The sequence below is a fragment of the Balaenoptera acutorostrata genome, chromosome 11, assembly GCF_949987535.1.
Source record: "Balaenoptera acutorostrata chromosome 11, mBalAcu1.1, whole genome shotgun sequence".
NCBI lineage: Eukaryota > Metazoa > Chordata > Mammalia > Artiodactyla > Balaenopteridae > Balaenoptera > Balaenoptera acutorostrata.
The window spans coordinates 16,854,647-16,870,544 of NC_080074.1; the positions used below are offsets into that span (position 1 = coordinate 16,854,647).

Below are 15,898 nucleotides of genomic sequence, written 5' to 3' on the forward strand. Positions count from 1 at the left end.
TGTCCCTGAAGTGGAGGAGATGGGGCACAAAATCGCCCCTAGTTGAGATCCACTGTGCTAGACCGTCCATGTACAGGGTAGTCCCAAACGAGTTCTGTGATCTGTAGCCAGCACTTGCTTCAGCCAATGTTTACGAGAAGGTGAGACAGATCACGGAACGAAGGGGAGGGAGGATTTCTGTGCAGAAAGTTGTCAGAGACTGGGAGTTCCCCTTCACAGAGAGCAGAGAAGGCCACCAGGAAGGAAACAAATATGTCCCCATCGCCCCCCCCCCCACTGGCTGGGCTGTGCAAACTCATGGCCTCCAGGCTTCCACTGGGCTGGAGTTGAGTGTAGTCAGAGAATTCTTGGGAGAACTTTGGCATGCCTGGATGTTTGGGGAAATCCAGGGACTGTTGCCAGACCCTGGCCTGGAGAAGTGTATATGCGAGACACTGACTTGAGTGACACTTGACAGGACAGCAAAGGGAGAGGGCTACAGTGGCAGGAAAGGGATGGGAAAACCATGGCAGATTCACCCTTCTGCATGGAACTTCGAGGTAAGGTGAGGGCTGTGTGGGGTGTATGGGAGAAGGTGGTGGTAATCAGCCGGGGTAGGTCACCTTTGCCAGAGAAGGGGACAGCGGGAAGTACCAAGGGGAGAGTCTCCAGTAACCACCAAAGCATCCTCATCTGCTGCACAGATGGCCACCTTTCCAGCACCAACCAAATCGGGTTTTCCTTTCACACCTGCTCTCCCTCTGCCCTGGAGGGACCAGAAACAGCATTAGCCAGTAAGAGAGGAGCTGGAGCCGGGCTAGAAAAGACCCTTCTGTCCCCACCACTCGCTGGGGGCTTCCTAGCTGGGATGTGGTTGCGAAGGGCCAGGGTGTGGAGCGAGAAACTTCAGCTTGGGTTAGAACTTGAGGTTTTGATATTCGTTTCTAGGAATTTATCCCTTTCTTCTAGGTTGTCCATTTTATTGGCATATCATTGTTCCTAGTAATCTCTTATGATTCTTCGTATTTCTGTGGTGTCATTTTGTAACTTCCTTTTTATTTCTGATTTTATTTATTTGGACCCTCTCTCTTTCTTTCTTGGTGAGTCTGGCTGAAAGTTTATCAATCTTGTCTCTTTTCAAAGAACCATCTCTTACTTTCATTGATCTTTTCTGTTGTTTTTTTTTTCATTTCATTTATTTTTGCTCTGATCTGTATTATTTCCTTCCTTCTACTAACTGCGGGCTGTTTGGTTTTGCTTTAAGAAAGTATGGGTGTTTATTTTTATAAGTGAAAAACATTCTTTTTCCTTCCCACTCCCCACCCAACTCCCTCTGATCTAAGTGACATGTGATCATCCCTCAGGCATAAGATTTCCCTGGACCTCAGCAGAGTAAGTTGGCTCCCTTCCTACATGCCCTGCCGGCACCCTGTACCTCCCTTTCTGGAACATTCTCCAAGCTTTGGTTAGCCGCTCCCACTTCACTTTCTCAGTGCAAGCTCCATGAGGACAGGTCAGGCTTGCCTCCTTCCCTGCTGGATCCCTGGCCTGGCTGGCAGCACGTAGTAGGTGCTCACTAAACAAATGCTTGCTGACTGAATGAACTGCAGCCTCTCCCGTCGCCCTTGTCATTCCACCCTTCACTCTCTGGTTCTGTTTTTAAGTGACCTATTGGAGAAAAGGGCAGGGATGATGAAAGTGAGGACGGAAAAAAGGGGTTGAGGAATTTTGCACAAATGAACCACATTCAGCAACAGCAAATTCACCACATTCTTTAGAAGCCTGTGAAAATCTGGCAGACAAAAGAGGGTTTTGTGAGTGGGTGTCAGATGATGACTGTAGCCATGAACATTTTTTAGGCGTGGGGAAGGGGGAGAGGAATTGCTATATCCTCCTGGACTAGAGAGAACAATGCCTTCTAATTTTAAAAGTCTCTCTTTTAATGTAAAGGGTGCAGTGGATGGTTTAGAAGTATTTTCTCTCTTAGAAAAGCAAATCTATTGTCTTAACAGCAACAAGGAAGCCTTCTCTGGAGTGAAGCTCTGTCTATAGGTGAGACCGTAAGAAAATATGCTTCACAGCTAGTAGGCTCAGGGGCAGGCATGGACAGTGAAAAGATTGATTCTTTGTCTTTCTTTTACCGAAACATTTTATTTCAAAGTGATTCCAGATCTATAGAAAAGTTGCAAGTATAGTATGAGGATCTCCCAATATTCTTTACTTAGATTTCCCAAAAGTTTACATTTTACCACATTCATTTGATCATTCCCTCTCTCTATGCATATTATCATTTCTTTTTCTGACTTTTTTTTTCCCCAAACATCTTTATTGAAGTATAATTGCCTTACAATAGTGTGTTAGCATCTGCTTTATAACAAAGTGAATCAGTTATACATATACAATATGTTCCCATTTCTCTTCCCTCTTGCATCTCCCTCCCTCCCACCCTCCCCATCCCACCCCTCTAGGTGGTCACAAAGCACCGAGCTGATATCCCTGTGCTATGCGGCTGCTTCCCACTAGCTATCTATTTTACATTTGGTAGTGTATATATGTCCATGACACTCTCTTACCCTGTCACATCTCACCCCACCCCCTCCCCATATCCTCAAGTCCATTCTCTAGTAGGTCTGTGTCTTTATTCCCGTCTTGCCACTAGGTTCTTCATGGCCTTTTTTTTTTTTTTTCCCTTAGATTCCATATATATGTGTTAGCATACTGTATTTGTTTTTCTCTTTCTGACTTACTTCACTCTGTATGACAGACCCTAACTCCATCCACCTCATTACAAATACCTCCATTTCATTTCTTTTTATGGCTGAGTAATATTCCATTGTATATATGTGCCACATCTTCTTCATCCATTCATCTGTCGATGGACATTTAGGTTGCTTCCATGTCCTGGCTATTGTAAATGGAGCTGCAATGAACATTTTGGTACATGACTCTTTTTGACCTATGGTTTTCTCAGGGTATATGCCCAGTAGTGGGATTGCTGGGTCGTATGGTAGTTCTATTTGTAGTTTTTTAAGGAACCTCCATACTGTTCTCCATAGTGGCTGTATCAATTTACATTCCCACCAACAGTGCAAGAGTGTTCCCTTTCCTCCACACCCTCTCCAGTATTTATTGTTTCTAGATTTTTTGATGATGGCCATTCTGACCGGTGTGAGATGATATCTCATTGTAGTTTTGATTTGCATTTCTCTAATGATTAATGATGTTGAGCATTCTTTCATGTGTCTGTAGGCCATCTGTATATCTTCTTTGGAGAAATGTCTATTTAGATCTTCTGCCCATTTTTGGATTGGGTTGTTCGTTTTTTTGTTATTGAGCTGCATGAGCTGCTTGTAAATCTTGGAGATTAATCCTTTGCCAGTTGCTTCATTTGCAAATATTTTCTCCCATTCTGCGGGTTGTCTTTTGGTCTTGTTTATGGTTTCCTTTGCTGTGCAAAAGCTTTTCAGTTTCATTAGGTCCCATTTGTTTATTTGTGTTCTTATTTCCATTTCTCTGGGAGCTGGGTCAAAAAGAATCTTGCTGTGATGTATGTCATAGAGTGTTCTGCCTATGTTTTCCTCTAAGAGTTTGCTAGTGTCTGCCCTTACACTTAGGTCTTTAATCCATTTTGAGTTTATTTTTGTGCATGGTGTCAGGGAGTGTTCTAATTTCATACTTTTACATGTTCCTGTCCAATTTTCCCAGCACCACTTATTGAAGAGGCTGTCTTTTCTCCACTGTATATGCTTGCCTCCTTTATCAAAGATAAGTTGACCATATGTGTGTGGGTTTATCTCTGGGCTTTCTATCCTGTTCCATTGATCTATATTTCTGTTTTTGTGCCAATACCAAACTGTCTTGATTACTGAAGCTTTGTAATATAGTCTGAAGTCAGGGAGCCTGATTCCCCCAGCTCCATTTTTCGTTCTCAAGATTGCTTTGGCTATTCGGGGTCTTTTGTGTTTCCATACAAATTGTGAAATTTTTTGTTCTAGTTCTGTGAAAAATGCCAGTGGTAGTTTGATAGGGATTGCATTGAATCTGTAGATTGCTTTGGGTAGTAGAGACATTTTCACAATGTTGATTCTTCCAATCCAGGAACATGGTATATCTCTCCATCTATTTGTATCATCTTTAATTTCTTTCATCAGTGTCTTATAATTTTCTGCATACAGGTCTTTTGTCTCCTTAGGTAGGTTTATTCCTAGATATTTTATTCTTTTTGTTGCAATGGTAAATGGGAGTGTTTTCTTAATTTCACTTTCAGATTTTTCGTCATTAGTGTATAGAAATGCAAGAGATTTCTGTGCATTAATTTTGTATCCTGCTACTTTACCAAATTCATTGATTAGCTCTAGGAGTTTTCTGGTAGCATCTTTAGGATTCTCTATGTATAGTATCATGTCATCTGCAAATAGTGACAGCTTTACTTCTTCTTTTCCGATTTGGATTCCTTTTATTTCTTTGTCTTCTCTGATTGCTGTGGCTAGGACTTCCAGAACTATGTTGAATAATAGTGGTGAGAGTGGGCAACCTTGTCTTGTTCCTGATCTTAGTGGAAATGGTTTCAGTTTTTCACCATTGAGGACAATGTTGGCTGTGGGTTTGTCATATATGGCCTTTATTATGTTGAGGAAAGTTCCCTCTATGCCTACTTTCTGCAGGGCTTTTATCATAAATGGGTGTTGAATTTTGTCAAAAGCTTTCTCTGCATCTATTGAGATGATCATATGGTTTTTCTCCTTCAATTTGTTAATATGGTGTATCACATTGATTGATTTGCGTATATTGAAGAATCCTTGCAATCCTGGGATAAACCCCACTTGATCATGGTGTATGATCCTTTTAATGTGCTGTTGGATTCTGTTTGCTAGTATTTTGTTGAGGATTTTTGCATCTATGTTCATCAGTGATATTGGCCTGTAGTTTTCTTTCTTTGTGACATCTTTGTCTGGTTTTGGTATCAGGGTGATGGTGGCCTCGTAGAATGAGTTTGGGAGTGTTCCTCCCTCTGCAATATTTTGGAAGAGTTTGATAAGGATAGGTGTTAGCTCTTCTCTAAATGTTTGATAGAATTCGCCTGTGAAGCCATCTGGTCCTGGGCTTTTGTTTGTTGGAAGGTTTTTAATCACAGTTTCAATTTCAGTGCTTGTGATTGGTCTGTTCATATTTTCTATTTCTTCCTGGTTCAGTCTCGGCAGTTTGTACATTTCTAAGAATCTGTCCATTTCTTCCAGGTTGTCCATTTTATTGGCATATAGTTGCTTGTAGTAATCTCTCATGATCTTTTGTATTTCTGCAGTGTCAGTGGTTACTTCTCCTTTTTCATTTCTAATTCTATTGATCTGAGTCTTCTCCCTTTTTCTCTTGATGAGTCTGGCTAATGGTTTATCAATTTTGTTTATCTTCTCAAAGAACCAGCTTTTAGTTTCATTGATTTTTGCTATTGTTTCCTTCATTTCTTTTTCATTTATTTCTGACCTGATCTTTATAATTTCTTTCCTTCTGCTGGCTTTGGGGTTTTTTTGTTCTTCTTTCTCTAATTGCTTTAGGTGCAAAGTTAGGTTGTTTATTCGAGATGTTGCCTGTTTCTTGAGGTAGGCTTGTATTGCTATAAACTTCCCTCTTAGCACTGCTTTTGCTGTGTCCCATAGGTTTTGGGTCGTCGTGTCTCCATTGTCATTTGTTTCTAGGTATTTTTTGATTTCCCCTTTGATTTCTTCAGTAATCACTTCGTTATTAAGTAATGTATTGTGTAGCCTCCATGTGTTTGTATTTTTTACAGATCTTTTCCTGTAATTGATATCTAGTCTCATAGCGTTGTGGTCGGAAAAGATACTTGATACGATTTCAATTTTCTTAAATTTACCAAGGCTTGATTTGTGACCCAAGATATGATCTATCTTGGAGAATGTTCCATGAGCACTTGAGAAAAATGTGTATTCTGTTATTTTTGGGTGGAATGTCCTATAAATATCAATTAAGTCCATATTGTTTAATGTATCATTTAAAGCTTGTGTTTCCTTATTTATTTTCATTTTGGATGATCTGTCCATTGGTGAAAGTGGGGTGTTAAAGTCCCCTACTATGATTGTGTTGCTGTCAATTTCCCCTTTCATGGCTGTTAGTATTTGCCTTATGTATTGAGGTGCTCCTATGTTGGGTGCATAAATATTTACAATTGTTATACCTTCCTCTTGGATCGATCCCTTGATCATTATATAGTGTCCTTCTTTGTCTCTTGTAATAGTCTTTATTTTAAAGTCTATTTTGTCTGATATGAGAATTGCTACTCCAGCTTTCTTTTGATTTCCATTTGCATGGAATATCTTTTTCCATCCCCTCACTTTCAGTCTGTATGTGTCCCTAGGTCTGAAGTGGGTCTCTTGTAGACAGCATATGTATGGGTCTTGTTTTTGTATCCATTCAGCCAGCCTGTGTCTTTTGGTGGGAGCATTTAATCCATTTACATTCAAGGTAATTATCGATATGTATGTTCCTATTCCCATTTTCTTAAATGTATTGGGTTTGTTATTGTAGGTGTTTTCCTTCTCTTGTGTTTCTTGCCTAGAGAATTTCCTTTAGCATTTGTTGTAAAGCTGGTTTGGTGGTGCTGTACTCTCTCAGCTTTTGCTTGTCTGTAAAGGTTTTAATTTCTCCATCGAATCTGAATGAGATCCTTGCTGGGTAGAGTAATCTTGGTTGTAGGTTTTTCTCCTTCATGACTTTAAGTATATCCTGCCACTCCCTTCTGGCTTGCAGAGTTTCTGCTGAGAGATCAGATGTTAACCTTATGGGGATTCCCTTGTGTGTTATTTGTTTTTTTTCCCTTGCTGCCTTTAATATGTTTTCCTTATATTTAATTTTTGACAGTTTGATTAATATGTGTCTTGGCATGTTCCTCCTTGGGTTTATCCTGTATAGGACTCTCTGTGCTTCCAGGACTTGATTAACTATTTCCTTTCCCATATTAGGGAAGTTTTCAACTATAATCTCTTCAAAAATTTTCTCAGTCCCTTTCTTTTTCTCTTCTTCTTCTGGTACCCCTATAATTCGAATGTTGGCACGTTTAATGTTGTCCCAGAGGTCCCTGAGACTGTCCTCAGTTCTTTTCATTCTTTTTTCTTTATCCTGCTCTGTAGTAGTTATTTCCACCATTTTATCTTCCAGGTCACTTATCCTTTCTTCTGCCTCAGTTATTCTACTATTGATCCCATCTAGAGTATTTTTAATTTCATTTATTGTGTTTTTCATCATTGCTTGGTTCCTCTTTAGTTCTTCTACATCCTTGTTAAATGTTTCTTGCATTTTGTCTATTCTATTTCCAAGATTTTGGATCATCCTTACTATCATTATTCTGAATTCTTTTTCAGGTAGACTACCTATTTCGTCTTCATTTGTTAAGTCCAGTGTGTTTTGAGCCTGCTCCTTCATCTGCTGTGTGTTTTTCTGTCATCTCATTTTGCCTATCTTACTGTGTTTGGGGTCTCCTTTTCACAGGCTGCAGGTTCGTAGTTCCCGTTGTTTTTGGTATCTGTCCCCAGTGGCTAAGGTTGGTTCAGTGGGTTGTGTAGGCTTCCTGGTGGAGGGAACTAGTGCCTGAGTTCTGGTGGATGAGGCTAGATCTTGTCTTTCTGGTGGGCACGTCCACGTCTGGTGGTGTATTTTGGGGTGTCTGTGGCCTTATTTTGATTTTAGGCAGCCTCTCTGCTAATGGATGGGGTTGTGTTCCTGTCTAGCTAGTTGTTTGGCATAGGGTGTCCAGCACTGTAGCTTGCTGGTCGTTGAGTGAAGCTGGGTCTTGATGTTGAGATGGAGATCTCTGGGAGATTTTTGCCGTTTGGTATTACGTGGAGCTGGGAGGTCTCTTGTGGACCAGTGTTCTGAAGTTGGCTCTCCCACCTCAGAGGCACGGCCCTGATGCCTGGCTGGAGCACCAAGAGCCTTTCATCCACACGGCTCAGAGTAAAAGGGAGAAAAAATAGAAAGAAAGAAAGAAAGAGGCTATAATATAGTGAAGTAAAATAAAGCTATTGTAAGGCAAAGCTATACAGACAAAATCTCACCCAGAAGCATATACATATACACTCACAAAAAAAAGGAAAAGGGGGAAAATTAATATCTCCTGCTCCCAGAGTCCCCCTCCTGAATTTGGGCTGATTCGTTGTCTATTCAGGTGTTCAGCAGATGCAGGCACAGCAAGTTGTTTGTGGAGCTTTAATCCGCTGCTCCTGAGGCTGCTGGGAGAGATTTCCCCTTCTCTTCCCTGTTCGCACAGCTCCTGGGGTTCAGCTTTGGATTTGGACCCGCCTCTACGTGTAGGTCGCCTGAGGGCGTCTGTTCCCCGCCCAGACAGGACGGGGTTAAAGGAGCAGCTGCTTCGGGGGCTCTGGCTCACCCAGGCCGCGGGGAGGGAGCGGTACGGAGGAGGCGGGGCGAGCCTGCAGCGGCCGAGGCCGGCGTGACGTTGCACCAGCTCGAGGCGCGCAGTGCGTTCTCCCAGGGATGTTGTCCCCGGATCCCGGGACCCTGGCAGTGGCGGGCTGCACAGGCTCCCGGGAGGGGAGGTGTGGAGAGTGACCTGTGCTCACACACAGGCTTTTTGGAGGCGGCAGCAGCAGCCCCAGCGTCTCACGCCCGTCTCTGGGGTCCGCGCTGATCGCCGTGGCTTGCGCCCTTCTCTGGAGTTCGTTTAGGCGGCGCTCTGAATCCCCTCTCCTTGCGCGCAGTGAAACAAAGAGGCAAGAAAAAGTCTCTTGCCTCTTCGGCAGCTGCAGACCTTTTCCCGGTCTCCCTCCCGGCTAGCTGTGGTGCGCCAACCCCTTCAGGCTGTGTTCACGCCGCCAGCCCCAGTCCTCTCCCTGCGATCCGACTGAAGCCGAGCCTCAGCTCCCAGCCCTGCCCGCCCCGGCGGGGGAGCAGACAAGCCTCTCGGGCTGGTGAGCGCCGCTCGGCGCCGAGCCTCTGTGCGGGAGTCTCTCCGATTTTCCCTCTGCGCCCCTGTTGCTGTGGGATCCGCGCTGATAGCCGCGGCTCCCGCCCTTCTCTGGAGTTCGTTTAGGCGGCGCTCTGAATCCCCTCTCCTTGCCCGCCGCGAAACAAAGAGGCAAGAAAAAGTCTCTTGCCTCTTCGGCAGCTGCAGACTTTTTCCCGGACTCCCTCCGGGCTAGCTGTGGTGCGCTAACCCCTTCAGGCTGTGTTCACGCCGCCAGCCCCAGTCCTCTCCCTGCGATCCGACCGAAGCCCGAGCCTCAGCTCCCAGCCCCGCCCGCCCCGGCGGGGAAGCAGACAAGCCTCTCGGGATGGTGAGTGCTGCTCGGCGCCGAGCCTCTGTGCGGGAACCTCTCCGCTTTGCCCTCCGCACCCCTGTGGCTGCGCTCTCCTCCGTGGCTCTGAAGCTTCCCCCCTCCGTCCCCCGCAGTCTCCGCCCGCGAAGGGGCTCCTAGTGCGTGGAAACCTTTCCTCCTTCACGGCTCCCTCCCACTGGTGCAGGTGCCGTCCCTATTCTTTTGTCTCTGTTATTTCTTTTTTCTTTTGCCCTACTCAAGTACGGGGGGAGTTTCTTGCCTTTTTGGAGGTCGGACGTTTTCTGCCAGCGTTCAGTGGGTGTTCTGTAGGAGCAGTTCCACGTGTAGATGTATTTCTACTGTATCTGTGGGAAGGAATGTGATCTCCGCGTCTTACTCTTCCGCCATCTTCTCCAATCCCCTTCTGACCTTCTTGAGAGGAAGTTGCAGACACAATGTCCCTTTACCTCTAGATCCTTCAATGTGTATTTCCCCCCAAAACAAAGACAGTCTCTTAGAGTGATCAAAATCAGGCAATTTACATTGATATATGCTATTTGTAATCCACAGACCGTATTCAGTTTTGCCAATTGATGTAATAATATCCTTTATAGCAAAAGAAAAAAAATTTTTTCTGGCTCTGGATCCATTCCAGTCTCGTGTGTTGAATGTAACTGTTAAGTCTCTTTAGTTTCCTGTAACATGGAATAGTCCTCAGGCTTTGTCTTTCATGACCTTGACATTTGTCAAGAGTATGAGCCAGTGATTTTTTAGAATGGTCCACAACTTGGATTTATCTGATGTTTCCTTATAGTTAGATGCAGGTTTGCATTTTGGACAGGAATATCACAGGAATGGTGTGGTGTCATAAAGACTGACTTTGAAAAGGTGAGCATTTCAAAGGGTTTGGCATTCGAGAAAGATTGGAAGCATCACAGAGTGGTTATGACTCCAGGCCTTAGACTCCCTTGCTAGAGATGCAGTTTAGAAACGCGACCTTGAGAGAGTCACTTCACCTCTCTCAGGCTTTGTGTTCTAATCTGCAAAATGGGTAGACTGGTACTGGCTTACATTTATTGGGTGCTTACCTATTGCCAGAGGTTGTTCCAAATGTCTTATATGCAATGGCTCACTTAATCCTCATGACAACCCTCTAACAGAGATATTTTAAAACATTATTAGAATAATAATGTAAATAATGTAAAAGGAGAGTCCTTTTACAGATGAAGAAACTGAGGCACAAAGAGGTTAAACAACTTGGCCGAAGTCACAGCTGGTATGTAGCAGAGATGGGCTTCCAACCAGGTTACTTTGTCTCTAGAGGCTGCCTGTTTAATTCCCACACCATATTGACTCCTGGAAGTGATATCTTAGAAGGTTTTTATGAGGACTAAAGAAGGGTATGTAGGGCAAGCATCTAACCCAGTGCCTGGCACATAATCATAGTAAATACTAAGAGATAATTGTTAATATCTTCCTTTACTCCATTTTTTTCTCATTTTATAACAGACTGGATGAAGGACATGTTCCAACTTGATGATATTGAAGCCTGATCGGGAACCTCAGGCTATCCCCAGACCAGCTGACATTTATGAGGCTCCTGGGTCTCATGAAGCAGTGAAGTCGACCTTGGGCTGTGTTTGGAGGTGAGGGAGAGGAGAGCATCCCAGCATCTGCACTTGGCTATGGCTCTCGCCAATGCCCAGTGGTGGCTGGTGCAGAATGAAGCCCAGAGAGGAGACTGATGCCATGCGTATTGGGCTTTGGAAAGCTTTGCAGGTGTTTTGTGTTAATGGCATTTCCTCAGGCGGACATAAAGTGTGTTCACATTTCCTAGCTGCTGGCTAGCTAGCTGTGGGGAGGCAGGGAGAAGCAGGCAGATGAGATACTGCTGGGCAGGAGAACTGATGCTTTGGGATTAGAATGTGTAATGCTGGGGATGGGTGGAGGAGATAGTTTGAAGTAAGCTGAGTTCATCATATTTTTGCAGGGATAACCACCCCATGGCCATTTTTTTTCTTGCCTGGATGAGACAGGGATCAAACTTATGGGATGTTACCTGTGTAGGAAAGGGTTATTAAGCGAGTTCCATGGGTAGTTTCAAGGGTGCTATGAACTCCTCGAACTGTATGTACAGAAGTGTGAGTGAACATGTATCTATTTACATGTGTTTTCCTAGGGAGAGATTTGCAGTTTTTTATAAAACCCTCAATGTGTTCTGTTATCTAATGCAGAAAAAGAATCCTTGGTGGTCAGGGAGAGGATATGAGAGAGAAAAGGAGGGAAGGAAGGAGGGAGAGAGAGAGAGAGAGAGAGACAGAGAAAGCGAAAGAATATTATCTCATAATAGTTATACAAAAAGTTGCTAGGAAACCATTCATTGACTTTGTGAATTATAAACATTTTCTTCTTAAGCCCAAATAAATAGACCTCATATTCCAATCATGAGAACACAGCTGTTTGTGTGTAGGGAAGGAGTGGGGCTGGGTGTTGGGCGTGCGTGTGTGTGTGTGTGTGTGTGTGTGTGTGTGTGTGTAGGGAGGGGTAGGGATGGGGGAGAAGGGGATGAAGGGAGGGTGAGTGGAGCAGAGAAGAGGAATGTGAGCTTCTTCCTGTCCTTAAGAAGGAGCACAAATGTCCCTGCAGCCCGCCCTCCGTGGACGCCCCAAGATGACGCTCCTGGCCTGCAATGATGGTGGCCACCAGCTGACGGGACCTGTCCTTATTTACCCAGTGGATGCCTCTCTTCAGATTTGCAAATCTCACAAATGATTCATGTCCCCTGAAAGGAGAAATGAAAGTAAAATAGGCTGTTTAGCTAGTTTGCTTCTCTAGTGGAGCCCTTTGAATTTCTGGGACCTCATTCTAGGTACGGTTTCAGTCTGTCCCATGTGGGTTATCTGGTTAGTGACCAGAATTCCTGGATTTTTAGGGTGTCCTGGTTTCAAATACTTGGTTCATTTGACAGACCTTCCTGGCTTTGCTCCATCCCTTTGAGGGTCTGTCCTGTTCCTCTTGGAGGATTTCTGGGAGCAGACTCCCTGCTCCCCCAACAGAAGACTCAGAAAACACTCAGCTACTGACTCTCGCCTTCTCTCCAGTGGGGTCTTATTCCATTTCTTTCCTCCTGTTGAAGACATTTACTAGTTCTCTGTCCTTGGCTCTTCCAAGTGGTCCTTCCCTCCCTCCCTCCTTCTCCCTCCCTCCCTCCCTCCCTCCCTCCTTTCCTTCCTTCCTTCCTTCCTTCCTTCCTTCCTTCCTTCCTTCCCTCCCTCCTCTTCCTCCCCCTCATCCCGCATCACTCTCTATCTCTCTCATTTACTCTAAAACATTTATGAAGGCCTAGCAGGTGCCAGGCACGGGGTGCTGAGCGTTCAGAAGGGAACAGCATAAGGTGTAATGCCTGCTATCACAGCCCTGACACTCACAGACCGCATACAATAATCTCGTTCTGTCTTCAGTAGGGAGAGAGATTAGAGAGTTGCAGGAGAGAAGGTAGGGAGACCAGCTGGGAGGCTGGCAGAATACAAATAGAAATGAGCGGGTTTGAGATAATGCAATGGCAGTTTTCACTTTATGAATACTGATGCTCTGTCACCGGGTCCATAAAAATTAGTGGTTTCATTGTAGTGGTGTTTACCTTGTATCAGTTAAAAATGACCCTATTTGTCCCATATACAGTGCACTTTTGCTTTGCTTTCTGTATCCTCTGGTGTGGTTATTGGCACCCCTGCTTTCTCTTTGTTCATGTCTGCCTTTATATCTGAGGACACAGGGGTTCTGCACTGGACCATGTATTTAAAAGGTTGATCTGTAGAAAAAAAGCGAGGTTGGACAACTTCCACACATTTCATTGATCTTTTGTGGCCAAAAGAGAACACTGGGAGAACAGGAGGATGGCCTTGTTCAAGGAAGATCTTGTGCCCAGTTCTAAGTCAATGAGCATCGATGGTAACCTTAAACGTAGGACAGCATGCCCAGGTAGGTCTGGATCCTGGGGGCAAGTAAGAGGCACACAGGCAGTAGGAATCAAAGAAAGGAGCCAGGAGGGAGATGAAAAGATTAGTAATGACTGTGGTAGTTTGATTTTACTGGCTCTGGTTATGATTTTCTCTGGAGTTAGTTGCCGTGGTGTCAAACTGAGAATTCATGAATGGATTCTCCCACCAGCACTAGCCCAGACATGGCATGTCAGTTGGTCAACAATATATTCATCCATTTTTTTGTTTTTAACCATTTTAGGCCATTTTCTTCTAGGTGAAACTCTTATAAGCAGCACATAATTCAATATTTTTCTTTTTTCTCTTTTATGCCCCTTAAAAGTCTTTGCCATTTAATAGGGTTAATTAACACATTTAGTTTATCGATGTCACTGATGTTATTGGTGCTACGTGTGTAATTTTATTTATGCTTTCTGATTTTTACATACTCCTATTTCCTCTCATCTCATCTTTTCCAGGTGATATAGTTGGTTTTGTTTGCAACTTATCTTCGGTAGTGATTTGGAAGCTAAGAATTCTGTTTTTATATTCTATTACTGATTTTGTGGTCTTTGAGATTATGAAATGTCTTGAAATCTATATTTCCCTAATTATCAGATTCGAGGGTCAAACAATGACTTAATCCCTGAATACCTGAGGGATTTACTTTTTCATTTTCTTCCTCCCCCACCACTCATTTCCTAGTCTTTTATTTATTTTTTAATTTTTTAAAAATTTATTTATTTATTTTTGGCTGCACTGGGTCTTCGTTGCTGCGCGCGGGCTTTCTCTAGTTACGGCGAGCGGGGGCTACTCTTCATTGCGGTGCACGGGCTTCTTATTGCGGTGACTTCTCTTGTTGCCGAGCACAGGCTCTAGGCGCGCGAGCTTCAGTAGTTGTGGCATGTGGGCTCAGTAGTTGTGGCTCACGGGCTCTAGAGCGCAGGCTCAGTAGTTGTGGTGCGTGGGCTTAGTTGCTCCACAGCATGTGGGATCTTCCCGGACCAGGGCTCGAACCTGTGTCCCCTTCATTGGCAGGCGGATTCTTAACCACTGTGCCACCAGGGAAGCCCTTCCTAGTCTTTTATTTATTTATTTATTTATTTAATTTTATTGTTTTCTTCCTAGTCTTTTAAATCTTTAAACTGGAGTTATAGGTCCAGCTGCTGCTGCTTCTTCTTCTTATTTTACTATAAGAAGTTTATTACTATTTTACTTTTCTTCTTATTTTATTATATTTATTTTATTATATATTTTAAACCATGTACATCTTATTTTTCATTATAGTTTTGGGCTTTGAGTTAAAATATGTGCAATGGTTATTCCTATGTACCTTAATCTATTTAGCTAGTGTCCATGTTCACAATCTTTTATTTTGTGACAGTTCTATCTCCCATCCATGCTGTACCAGTATCCATGCCCTCCCTCTTTGCCTACCCTCTTCTTACTGTAAATGTGGTTTCAATCTAAAGCCAAACACTCAAGGATATCTCCAACAATTCTCCCCTCTCTCCCCTACATGATCAATCTTTACCTTTTCTTGTGCAAAAGCCGCAAACATACACACGTGCTGTTATCCCTTCCATCTTAAAAACAAATGAACTTTCTGTGACCGTACTTTCCCAAAGCCTTTCTATTCTTTGCTTCCCTCTGTAGCCAAGTTCCTTCAAAGAGTTGTCTATACTCTGTCTGCACGTCCCCTCCTCCCATTCTCTCTTAAGTCCACTCCAATCTGCCCCATCATTCCACTGATACAACTGTGGTTAGGATTCCTAATGCCTAACTGAGACCATATCCAATGGTCACTTAGTTCTTATCTTATTTGGCCTATTAACTGCATGTTATACAGGTTTGCCCTTCTTTAAATGTGGATAGGCCTGAGGGAGACCAGTCCTCTCCTGTTCCCACCAATGGGTTCTCTGAGTTATAGGCACTTTGTAGCTACTTTTAAGGACTGAAGGCCATGAGAAGTCCCTCCACCACCTTGCCCTTGCCTCTTGCCTCAATTCTGTTTCTTTTCATTTGCAATGCACCCAAGTATCCCAAGATGGTAGCATGTTCTATGCTGGGAGTAGTGCTTTCTAGAAGGATCTATAAATGAAGGAGCTGATGTAGGCAAGAAGAGGATCAGGGATCTGGCTGGCTCAGAAGACAGTTTCTGGGTACCTGGGGCAGGGACACCTCTATCTTTGGACTCTGGGCCCATAGGGAGAGGCAGTGTGAGTGGGTTAGAGTGTTGGTTTCTGCCTTTTGGGGGGTTCTGCTATTCTGGTTCAAGGTAGAGCACATGAGACAAAGCTCTAGAATGTACTTTGTAGCAGCATCTCCTCCCATAAAGTGGATGGTGGAACTTGTCCCAGAAATTATGTAATTTACAATCTTTGTTTATCTTCTGTTCACTCCCTTGAGGATGATTTTGTCTTTTGGTGCATCTCTATGGGCATTTAAATCGGAGGTTTGGAGGAGGCATATCTATAAGGTCTCAGCTTCTGTCATGTCAACCCAGACATTACTCTGCTAATCCACGGCTCATCCTTGTTTACTTTTCTTTGTATTCCAGTACTGCTTTGATTGGTATATGAGACATTTTACCATCTGGCTTCTCCTGTGTCACCTCCCATCTTTCCCTTTTCACAGATCCTGCTGCCCCTA

At 43.8% G+C, this 15,898-nt stretch overlaps 1 long non-coding RNA gene across 4 annotated transcripts in view; it reads left to right on the forward strand.

Moving 5' to 3' along the window:
* Positions 1–450: 450 nt before the first annotated feature.
* Positions 451–15,898, forward strand: part of LOC130709173 (uncharacterized) — a 38,710-nt gene continuing 23,262 nt past the window's right edge. For 3 of the 4 annotated variants that reach the window (XR_009009644.1, XR_009009645.1, XR_009009646.1), the window contains exon 1: positions 451–539. This is a non-coding gene — a long non-coding RNA (uncharacterized LOC130709173). The remainder of the gene's footprint in view (positions 540–15,898) is intronic. The other variant, XR_009009647.1, reaches the window with a different exon arrangement.